We start from the raw sequence: 13,197 nt of genomic DNA, 5'->3' as shown, positions 1-13,197 counted from the left end.
TGGATGTCGACTATAAATTGTCAAAATGAGACTAATTATTTTCACTTTCTTTTTGTCGGGGCCTTTCATAATATGAGTTTGTCTCATTGTTGAAGGCCGTACGATGGCCTAAAATTGTGTTGATCTTCGTCATTTGAACTTTGCTGGGTTGTTGTCTCATTGGCAATCCTCTCTCTCTCTCTCTCTTCTGGGAATGAATTTGTAGTTCTGCCACTGTGACACTTCATTTCATGCAATCTATAAATATGCGTTTGTTTGAAGTAAAAGTAGAAAGTAATATAAATCTCAAATTTTAACAACAGAAATGAAGGCGGCTGACGACTGCAATACATGTTATGAACAATGATGTTCATTAAGAAATATAACTTTGTCAATCAATTGAACATGTTATGGATTGAATTAAAGAAAGGGTATTGTTCAATTAAAACTTTGGTTACACTTCATTGTATGAAGTTAATTTAACATAAGGAAATGCCTGTACCAAGTCAGGAATATGACAGTGGTTTTCCGTTCGTTTGATGTGTTTGAGTTTTTGATTTTTCGATTTGATAAGGGACTTTCCAATTTGAATTTTCATTGGAGTTCGGTGTTTTTGTTATTTTACTTTTTTTTAACATCATCAAAAATAACTATTGTACTTCATAAGTGTTTGCATGTATAAGTATTCTATGTACTTTGCACGAACTAAGTGGGGACGATATCTTTTATTTCACATGTCAGATATGAAAATGCTTATAAAAATAAGGACACATGGTATGAATGGCAAGGAGACAGCTATCAACCAGAGTACAAATGACGTAAGCAAGTAAAGGTCACCATATAAAACATATCGTACATTCAGCTTTAAAAAGTACCGACATAAGAAAATGTGAAACAATTCAAACAAGTAAACCGATTTATGAATACAATGAACGAAAAACTAAAATGACATATAATCAGTATGGAATGGCTTGATTCGTTATATTGGCACGAGGAAAAAAACCACAAAGTACCAATCTAAAAGTACAAGCAGTTATTAAAAGCCTGTCCGATGCCTATAACAAGAAAATAAATCATGTTCTCCCAGACTTGAACACAATTTTTACAGTGTAAAAATAACACATGAAAAAACTGATATCAAGTTGAATTTTACAGATAGCCTAATCCAAGCTGAAGCTTTTTGAAAAATAAAGTCTTATGCCCTATCAATTCAATTATGTTAAGGTTTCCAGTAATTCACTAGATAATCTGTATCAAAATGAGCATAGAGCCAGGGCAGTCGGGTGATTTTAATTGAGTAAATATAGAATTGATACCGTAGATAATGAACACCTTTATTGATACCATGGATAATGAACACCTTTGTTGATACCGTGGATAATGAACACCTTTGTTGATACCGTGGATAATGAACACCTTTGTTGATACCGTGGATAATGAACACCTTTGTTGATACCGTGGATAATGAACACCTTTGTTGATACCGTGGATAATGAACACCTTTGTTGATACCGTGGATAATGAACACCTTTGTTGATACCGTGGATAATGAACACCTTTATTGATACCGTGGATAATGAACACCTTTGTTGATACGGTGGATAATGAACACCTTTGTTGATACCGTGGATAATGAACACCTTTCCCATTCAAAAGTATGTTGTTATTGGTTTTTTTTTTATATAGATGGAGAATAGTATAAGACATGAGAATTATGAGTCGATTTTTTTCCCACATGGATACCAGGGGCCTGTTTATCGAAACTGTCCTAAGATCGGTCCTAAGAATTTCTTAGGACAGAAATTAGGATAAAGTTAGGACCGACTTACGACATGTCTCAGCATGCACATCGAAGCTATCTTAGGATTATCTTAGCTAGGATGTCCTAACCGCTGTCCCAAGTATTGGCGTAAAAGAAAATAACAAATCGAAAATGAAAAAATGAAAATATTGTATCAAATTTAACCAATAACTATAATTTTAAAAAAAGATAAATAATGAGAAAATAATTATTAGTTTTAAATTAAAGGTGATAAATACTTTTTATATTATAATGGTACATTTTAACTCATAAAACAAAACATAAGACAAAAAAATATAACTACGTTTTATATAAGAATTGAAACATACGAATTATAAATATTTAAAATAAAATATATAATCGGTAAAATCATTATATGCTTTGAGTGAGCTGAATTCGAAGTGTCACGGTTTCATAGTTAAAAGGTCAAAGGCAAATCTCGTGCATCTTTCCTAGAAATACTGAGTAATTCAACTATTTTATTACTACAAATAACATGCGATGATACGTGTGAATATAAGAGACGAAATTCGAATTCTACCGATGCAAAACTACAGACTCTCTTGGACGACGTGGACAAGAGTAACCCTTTGCTTTTTGGTAAATTGCCAAATGTTGCAACAAGTGGTGCTGAAAAGAGGGATAGGAATTTAATATGCATTAAAGGAACTACCATTTGATTTTTAAGGGGGGGGGGGGGGGGGGGGGGACTAGGATGAATTTTGAAAAAAGGCAGGACAGGAGTATGGAGTAAAAAAAAAAGGCAGGATGAGCAACTTTGCCAAAAAAAAGCAAGATGACAATTTATGTACAAATAAGTCATGATAAACTAATAAAAAAAAGGCAAGACCGAATAGAGTGAAAAATAAAAAGGAAAGACAGAGATTACAACAATGAAAAAAGAAGAACAACATTTTTCATCCTAGCCCCACCCCCGTCATAAAAATCAAATGGTAGTTCCTTAAAGTAAAGGCAAACCAATACAGGCCATATTTGTTTATAAAATGACAATCCTAAATATATCCTAAAGTTAGGACCATCCTAAGACCATCTTAAGACACCTAAATTGGTATCCTAAAGTTAGGACAATTCCTAGGATTTTCCTAAGTCACGACATGTTTGATAAACCCACTTAGGACTAAGATATGTCCTAAGTTGGTCTTAGGACACGTCCTAATCCTAAGACTGCTTCGATAAACAGGCCCCCGTATAATACTCGTTTCGTTGTGACGAATATTACTCGGACTATTTAAATTTAGCTGTCAAATTAATGTTCAACGATACAACTCAAAAACTCATATTTTGTTTATAACATATTAAAGGGGCATTAGCTGTCAAATTCATGTTCATCGATTTGCCTCAAATTCTCATATTTGATTTACAACATACTAAAATGTATATCCAAATTACAAAAAGTCTGAAATAAACAATTAACAATGCATGGACTTGATAATATGTATCAAGATTTCGTGTGTATTTTTGTCTAAACGTCATCTAATTAACCATCGAGATGACCTCCGGAGACTACCGACGGTCATATAACCCGATATAAACATAAATATATATTTCTCTAGGTCTGTTTGATTTCATATTGTAGGTTTAAAAGTATGTTTATCATCTTTTTTACATGTTAAAGAATGTATTTATTTTGGATCGAATCAGTCAACCAAATGGTTCATCCTGGTTTACATTCAATGTTGACATTCTTTTCCTTTTAATAGCCGAGTGCATGCGTAACCCATGTCCAGCTAAGTTAAATTGAAGGTCACATGAATACGGTTTCAATAAGGTCGAATTATTCACTTGCAAATGAATAATTCATCGGCGATGTTTCTTAGCTTATTTTGATATAATTGCACCAACTTGGCTGTTTAAAGCGAATGATTATATCACTATTTCACTTCATTAATGATTGAACAACAAAAACTAATATTTGATTTTTTTATATCTCGTAGCTAATGCCCCCTTAAAACGTCTATCCAAATTTCAAAAGTCCCAAGGAAACAATTTACAATGCATAGACTTTTTATAATGTATCAACATTTCGTGTGTATTTTAGAATAGACATCTTATTAATTTGTGATGATCTATGAAGAATTCTATAGGTCATATGACCTGACGTAAACATAAATATAAATATAAATATACAAGCAAGCAAATGCAAACGTACATGTGTATATGGAGCTTTGATTTCATGCCATAATAATACAAATCATCGATTTACCTGTATTTCACCGAATGATTTTATGTGGGCAGAATCAGTTAACGACAGAGATCTTCCCGGTGGCTGCCTTAGCTTGTTTCCATTTTCTATGTTGACATTTTTTTTCTTTTTAAAAAATAAACATGCTTAGCCCATGAGTAGATAACTCAAGTTAAGGGTTGAATTGAAGTTCACATGAATATGAATTCAAATGAGTTGAATTCTTGACTTGCAAGCCAATAATAAAGTCGATATTTTTTCGCTTATTTTGACAAAATTGAAACAAAAATGACTACTGATACTGGAATACCATTTCACAATTCCGCTTTTATAAATGTTTGGAACAAAAACAAAATAATATTCTGATTTTTTTGTCAACTTCGTAGCTTTTAAACACAATCCCTTTGTAGCCATGAAAAGGCTTTGAGGATACACAACTTTCCTTTCGCTGTTATTCATATATAAATGTGAGGTATCAAATGAAACAGTGACGAATGTATGAAAATTCTAGAGAGAATCATTTCCCGCCAAATTTTGAATCAATTATATCTCAAAAACAATGACACGGACCTTTCGTTTTTTCCCCTGCTATTTGCTATTAATATGTCTGTCTTAATAAAATTGCAATATGTCTGTGTCATTAATATATATCTATAAAGTATAATCATTTGAAATTCAGGAGTCAATTGCTAAGTGATTATTTTTCTTGCGATATCTGAAGAAAATTTTTATTTTAAAAATTAGATATTCTCGCTAAGAGATTGGGTATTTTTGTGTGGAATATCTTTGTATGTGACTGTAGTATCGTATAGTGATGTCTAACATTCTGGATATTCATTAATATCGCCTTAATTTTGATTGTGAAATGGATATTTTTATCTGCAACGAAGCACGTACTTATCTTTAATTTGCCATATCTATTCTTGTGTAATTGCAGTGCAGCTGTTTGAAGTGTGAAGCTAGATTAAGTTTCAAACCTACTAATAAAAGAAATAATGAGACGAATAAAAACTGAAATTTACAAATCAAGGTTTTCATGTGTAACTGTTATAATAAAAGAATTTATATTGTTCTGAAAAAACTCCATAGCAAGCTACATCGTTATTTTATGAAGTCAATTCTTTATCATCGGAAATTAACATTTGCCCGTCAGGATTAAATTGATTGACTTCAGGTAAATGGCATCACTAAAAATCACATTAAAACAGGTTAATCTGTAATGTTTCATTATAATCTCTTTTTTAAAAGATATTATTGTATCACATATCTGCAGAAAGTAAGTTTTAATCTTATTCTATATCTTTGTTAATTTATTGATGTTTGTGTGCTCAACATTTTAGCAAACACTTTGAAAGGATATGGAGAACATTGCGAAATAGATCTTTGATCATTTGTGCGCAATCTACAGATAAAGTTGTACCAGTTCTTGACAGCAGCTATTAAGTCTTAAGTAGGGCAATGCAATATGTTGTAATTCCTCTGAAATACCGCCTCGATGGTCTTGTGGTAGTGTGTTTGCCTCGAGTGCAGGAGTTCGTGGGTTCGAACACCTTCCGGGTCAAACCAAATACTTTAAATTGGTATTTGCTGTTTCTCCGCTAAGCAAGCGGCATTAACGATTAAAAGCAAAGACTGGTCGGCTCATAGTGATAGTTATGTGTCCGGGTTGGGTGACATGTCTTTCTGCGGACCTTGTGAACTAACAGATTACAAATACGGCTCAGCGTGTCGGTCTAGTACAAGGCAGGGTATATATTCATATTACACTAACATGATCTCGTCCTGAATATGCATTTAATTTGCCGCCGGACGTTAAACAGCCATCCATCATCATCGTTTGAAATAAACACGATTACAGTCCGAAAGGAGAGAATCAAAGAGATTGTCTTTTGATGAAAATTAAAATGCCAGTTACATGTCGAACATCAGTTTTCCAGATTATGAGAAGATTAGTTATAAACGTTTTCAAAGGTTATTTTCTTTTCCCTTGTTTGTATCTGCAATCACTTGTTAAGATAGACATATTTTAAACTTTGTAAGAATTGATCAAATGGTTAATCAAAAACTTAACAGATCTGCACGAACTTGCTGTTTGAAACACCTTTTTGATCAGAATAACTTATTTCAATATCATACTGTGTAATTTGAAAAAAAATACAATTGTCGAATTTGTCATTTTCTGCCTAGCTTACCTTATCTATGATAGCTGATTTCAATATGCGTTGAACTATTTTTTTAGAATCATAAATAATACAAGAATTTATCCAAATACCCTGTATACAGTACTGTACATGTCCAGTCTATTGATTAAAACTCTTAAATATTGTAGCATTGATTTTATTATGCCAGGATATTGTACGTCGTAGTTAGAATATGTCAGGATGATATACGTCGTAAGAATATGTCAGGATGGTGGACGTCGAAGTAAGAATATGTCAGGATGGTGAACGTCGTAGTAAGAATATATCAGGATGGTGAACGTCGTAGTAAGACTATGTCAGGATGGTGTTCGTCGTAAGAATATGTCAGGATAGTGGACGTCGTAGTAAGAATATTATCACGATAGTGGACGTCGTAGTAAAATTGTATTATGATGGTGACAGCCGTAGTCAGAATATGTCAGGATAGTGAATGTCGTAGTAAGAATATATCAGTATAGTGAACACGTAGTAAGAATATGTAAGGATAAGGTGAACGTCGTAGTAAGATTGTATAATGATGGTGACAGTCGTAGTAAGAATATGTCACGATGGTGTATGTCGTAGGAAAAAATAAAATGACAAATATACCGAACTCCAAGGAAAATTCCAAACGGAAAGTCCCTTATCAAATGGCAAAATAAAAAGCTCACACATCAAACGAATGGAAAACAACTTGGTACAAGCATTTCCTTATGTAGAAAAGGAATATGTCAGGATGGTGTACGTAGTAGTAAGAATATGACAGGATGGTGTACGTAGTAGTAAGAATATGACAGGATGGTGTACGTAGTAGTAAGAATATGATTGTCATAATAGTGTAAGTCGTGATTACAATATGTCAGAATGATGAACGTCGTTGTACGAATATTTCATGACGGTGTACTTCGTAGTAAGAATGTATCAAGATGGTGAACGTCGTTGTAAGAATATGGATCTAATCATTAAGTTTCATGATAGACGTATCGTCATGTTAAACATCTTGTATACATGGTACTAATAATCTTTAAAAACTCGACGATGTATTTTTTCTTTTAACTTGAAAATTGCCACTAGTGGTGCATGATCTACAAGATCTTCCGGAGTACCTTAGATTACCCCAGTTTTTGTAGGGTTCGTTTTGCTCAGTCTAGTTTTCTATTAAGAGTCTTGTGGACCTCATTGCATCGTCTTTCGATTTTTTGTTTTTTTGTATTTTGTTTTTTTGTTTTTTTGTTTGTTTTTGTTTTTGTTTTTGTTGCCATGATATTGTGTCGACTCGTGAGTTATGAATGTCCCCTTGGTATCTTCCGCCTTTTTTTTTAAATAGCGTCGAAAATGTATAGCTAATTACTATTTTTCACATGACACGACACTTAGATTTTTTATGGTTACAGATGACAGAAAATTGCATGCAACTTAACCGACAAAAATATGCCTTGGCAGGGTCTAGCAGGCAAATGAGCTGATGTAAGAGACAACGCTTAATAATTCAAGTTTACCATATCAATATATATATATAAATTGAAGTCAGAATATAAATTTACTTTTATTCATGAAGACGATAATCTTCTACAATCTCGTCTGTCATCGTTATCAGTATATGAACAGCTTTCAGCCATGACACTTTAATCAGAAATCATAAAATTGATGTTCTTATCAGCATGAAATGCATTAAATATATAAACTTTAACGATTTCAGATCAACAGATTCTTGGCGTTTCCTATCTATTGATACATTTGTATATGATATAAAAATACAAGAATTTCTTTGCAGATCAGGTCTTTTGTTTTCAGTCTTATCACAATTGTTAATTGATTGTAAGTTATCCATTATTTTTTATTTTACAAACTTATCGTAGTTGGCTTTTTGATGCCCAACAATTAAATTGTTATTTCTTTTTATTATTGATGTTTTTTTGGGTAGAACCACATGTATCATCCGGATGTCCTGTTTTTGCCTAAGAAACGGTCCAATGAGATTATGTAAACTAGCTCAAATTCTTTCAATAGAAAATATCAAAACATTGCTATCATCACAACGAATGCATGTAACAAATCAGTTTCAGATCAGACAAAATAACTAGTGAAAAGGCGAGTTCATTTAATGATGATTTTACTTGATTCAGGATGCAAAAAGGAACAGGGACTTTCTAAAGGAATGAATTTTTGTCTCTCTTTCAAAATAATAACATTGATCACGTACATACAAAAGTTACACACATGGTTAATGCATAAACTTTTTAAAAGTCCAACTCATAACGTTGCCTCGTTGGCGTCCCCCCCCCTTTTCCCCCTTTTTTTCAAAATCCGTATCCGAATTAGTCACTCACTGCTTTTTCTTTAACGATTTTGATACATAATCAATAGTATGAAGTAATCTTAGTGAAAGACAGATATGTGGGAGTTATTTGTTCCTTAATGAAATAAAAATAATAATCTTTATTGTCATATAAACAAATTAATCATGTTTGTGACAAAAACATATATATATATTATATATATCAATGCTTGAGGAAATAAAAATAGCAGTTAAAATATTCTGACCTTTTCAAATACACCTTATCGCTATTTAGTCCAATCCGGAAAAAACAGTCATTTAGACAACTTCCTGTTTGGGTCAACAGGCCGCAAACAAAGGTCATCAGTAACGAGCTGAGGGAGGGAAAAATTTAGACAGCGATCAATAGGAAACTTTGATAGATTATGATCCACTTTTTCCAAACTCAAATTAAAGTAAAAAAAATATTGTGTTTGAAGTATTTACGATGTTTTGAACAGGTCTCATTAAAAAGTATCATGCATGGTGCATTGTTTAAACAGGGTCCCAGATAGCTTCAACTGGATGAAAAAGTTGTGTAATTTTAGAACTTATCCGGAATGGAATAAATAGCGATTAGGTGTATTATATTGAATTAGTCATTGTGTCTGAACAGCGATTATCATACAACTCAAAGTCACTAACATTACAAGACAGTAGTGGAGGTTTTTAAATCAAATATATTTCCGCTGTCTGGTAAGAGCACTGTTTGGGGATTAAATATTATTTCTGTTGAAAGACAGCAATCAGACATTCGTTTTTTATATAGTTCTTATTATGTGCCTTCCTTTTTAGCTCATCGGGTCCGTATATCAAATTTAATTGAGTCTTTGCTTTCAATCTTTTTCAAAATTCCACTCATTTTTAAATGCTTTAGGAAAAAATAAACCGAACTTAGCCTGACTTATCCTTATGATATATGGTATGAATCTGTCACTAGAAATTGAACTTAGGGGTAAACATCAATAGAAAATCCATTAGAAATTGTGAAAATCATATGATGGCCATATATATATATATATATATATATATATATATATATATATATATATAGCTGCAAAACTTTGAGGAAATGAAACATTAACAATCCTTTGTAAGAATTATGGTCGATAACCACAAACTCAAACAAACATGGTTGCAACTGTAACTGAAAGCGTTTTTTCCCCTCTTTTTTGAAGACAGAAGTAAGAGAATAGAAACAGAATTGATTTTTTTCCTCTAATTTTATTCTGTAATACTTGAACTGGGTATTTTATTTGCACCAAAATACAGATACAATGAAACACTCAGATTGAAAAAAACAGCCGTCAACAGTCATAACGTTGACTGAATTTCTCTGTCTTTGCTGTCAGTAAAATTTCCTTCTTCTTTTTCTTATTTTTAAAAATAATTTTGATATCCAAAAAGAAATAACTTGAATATACAATAGTGATGTACTTTGTGATTGTTTCGTTCCGGACGTTTAAAACGAGGGAACTTTTAATATTTGTAGAATAATTGTTTAGCACCTAGCTAAGGCAACTATTTGTTCATTAAAAACTTTGTTTAACAATAGTTTTCTTCCATTCTTCTCATCTGTTACTATGTATCGTATTTTCTCGTTTCTTTTCGCTTGTACTTTTGGTTATAAGTCATTTTCATATATTTCAACGTCAAAAATAAGTGCTGTTTGTCATAATTTGCTTAAACCTTTAAAATGACTTGTCATAATATGATTCTGACCCATTATGTTTACATTAAGACCGGAAGTTGCACATTTATCAAATATAAAGGTCAAGCTAATAACGGAAGTCATCATACCAATGACGTACATGAATACCATGGTTTTGATATTCTAAAATTCTTATTTATTTACAGATTTGTATAAGTGCAACAGAACTGTCCATACTATATCAATATCAACTTTCATTTTATTGGTAATCAGAATTATAATTTACGTTCGGCTGATGAAAAACTATTAAATCTTCCGAAACCAAAAACAAACTTTTTAAAGAAAACATTTACATATTCAGGTTCTCAAATATGGAACAGTTTACCAAATGAAATAAAAATGAGTAATACACTTGTATCTTTTAAAACAAAATGTTACAAATTTTTCATCAATTGTGCAAATTAATATGCTTTTTCATTATTATCTAGATACAATTGTATATTGTGTATAATATATCATTATAATATTGTATGTACTTATAGATATGTTATTATTATTTTGAGGACTCTCAGGAAGATTAGTTTTAACTAATGGGATTATCCTATTGAAATAAAGATTATTTATTTATTTATTTATTTATTTATTTATTTATTTATTTATTTATTTATTTATTTATCAAAACAAATGTACATGCTACCTATTCAATTAATATCTATCTCAGAAATATTTTGAATTCTCAAGAGAAAGAGCACTAAGTTTACACAAAGATAAAAAAAAATAGAAGCGGAAGATTATGGATTATTATGATGATAATAAAAATTATGTTAATGTCAATTGTATCAATCATGTAGGCAACGTATGTGTAATTGGGCGTTATTTCAGATTTTATGGAATTTTCTATGTGTACGAGAACTCGATAATCTGACTATCTAAATGTAGAAGAAAAAAACATAATATATGTAATATTAGTTTTAATCAAATATACAATCAATTAAAAAAGTAATGTATAAAATACACATAAAAAGTTTAATAAAAAATTCCTTTTCTTTCAAAATACGATTCCTAGACATTCTGTTCTTACAAGTTTGTTTATAAATTGTATTGCATTGCTGTGACATTTCCCTTTTCAATCATAAAGGTCAACGGCGTCCTTTTTGGTTTCTTAGTCATTTGTTTCTATCTGATAACTCCGCATTAGTTTTAAAACGGAAAGTTTCATTGATATATTTTTTAAACAAATTTCTTAGTACAGGTTTCAAGAAATTTAAGTGAAAGAGAGGCGAAGGATACCAAAGGGACATTCAAACTCATAAGTTGAAAATAAACTGACAACGCCATGATAAAAAAGAACAAGAAAAACAGACAAACAACAATACACAAAACAACATAGAAAACCAAAGACTGAGCAACACGAACCCCACCAAAAACTAGGGTGATATCAGGTGTTCCGGAAGGGTAAGCAGATCCTGCTCCACATGTGTAACATATGCATTAATCGTTTAGACCTCTGGACTTTTATGCAGACCTACAATGCTACACATTATATATAAAATACAAAATACCTTAAAAAAAATGGCTGAAGACTTTTTATGCTATCCCTCTGGAGTATCCGACATTCCTTCCATGGGGTTGTGGAGTCTGTATTGCCAAATTTGTGATGTCCAACTTTTATACATCCGCCAACGAACGACGTAATCTATAATATTAGAGCAAGACTTTCCTTCTAAAATTTCTGATGAAAGCACCCGATGACTTTAGAGGGTATTATTTGCAAAGTAGTTGGTGTTTCGACGTTGCTAAATTAAGAAATTACTTAGATATGAAGTGCAAATCTATCAGGCAAAGTTGGCCTGTTATATTTTAAGGTTCCTTTTAGTGATATAGCTCCTCCTACTTACTTGGCTTTCAATCTTTTGTTTTTAAGAGTTTACGATGAAGTTTAATCCAGAAAAGTAATTATCACAAAACAAGTATAATGTTTTTGTATTTTCTACAGTAGCATACTGAGATAGAACTCGATATCCTTGGAAAAATAGGCCAACGCTTTCTACCAGCTGAGCTAGATGAGTATTTCACAAGCACAGTTACACATTTAATTGTTAAAAGGAGGCACTGCTACAATAGTTAACCGTTGTCCGACCGACTTTGTTTCGACAGTTGAAGATTGCCTCGAAGGATCATTACGAATAAATGTTTGGTGTAATTAAGTCTAAGTTTCTTTTGATTTTGACAATTTACAGAAGTGATTTTTTTTCAGAGTTGAAAATAAGAAGCAAGTCTTGTAATGATTAATTTTAGTTTGATCGAATGATTCTTTTCTTCATACGTGCGTGGAAATATTAATCATAGATGGGTTTTTTTCTGATGAATTATTATTTGGAAGGGAAATTATAAAATTTACTGCTACTTTATTGAAAAAAGGCAAAGCCGAAAACTTGCACTTGTATATCATGCACGGAAAATGGATAAATGATGATTTAGTGCAAATACCTTAAGAAATTAAGAAATATAGTCAAACATATTTTTCTGAAATTGATATCCAAATCAATATATCATGTTCAGTATAAAATTGGATGGGTACGCATTGTGAAATGAGTGCCTTCTAGTTCCCAAATTATTTGTATGCATGTCCTTTGATTGAGTTAAGCTATTTCAGTTGATATTTTATAGTGTGTTTTTCTATGTTGTGATGTTACACTATTGTTTCAGAAAAAGGGTGAAGGTTTGGTACCATTAAAACGTTTAAACCCGCTGCATTTGTTTGCACCTGTCCTAAGTCAGGAATCTGATGTTCAGTAGTTGTGGTTTGTTGATGTGGTTCATAAGTGTTTCTCGTTTCTCGTTTTTTATATAGATTAGACCGTTGGTTTTCCCGTTTGAATGGTTTTACACTTGTAATTTTTGGGGCCCTTTATAGCTTACTGTTCGGTGTGAGCCAAGGCTCCGTGTTGAAGACCGTACTGTGACCTATAATGGTTTACTTTTATAAATTTTGACTTGGATGGAGAGTTGTCTCATTGGCACTCATACCACATCTTCTTATATCTATTCAGAATAATTAGAGAA

This window comes from Mytilus californianus, unplaced genomic scaffold (genome assembly GCF_021869535.1).
Source record: "Mytilus californianus isolate M0D057914Y unplaced genomic scaffold, xbMytCali1.0.p SCAF_11, whole genome shotgun sequence".
NCBI classification, from domain to species: domain Eukaryota; kingdom Metazoa; phylum Mollusca; class Bivalvia; order Mytilida; family Mytilidae; genus Mytilus; species Mytilus californianus.
This window is presented reverse-complemented; position numbering follows the sequence as displayed.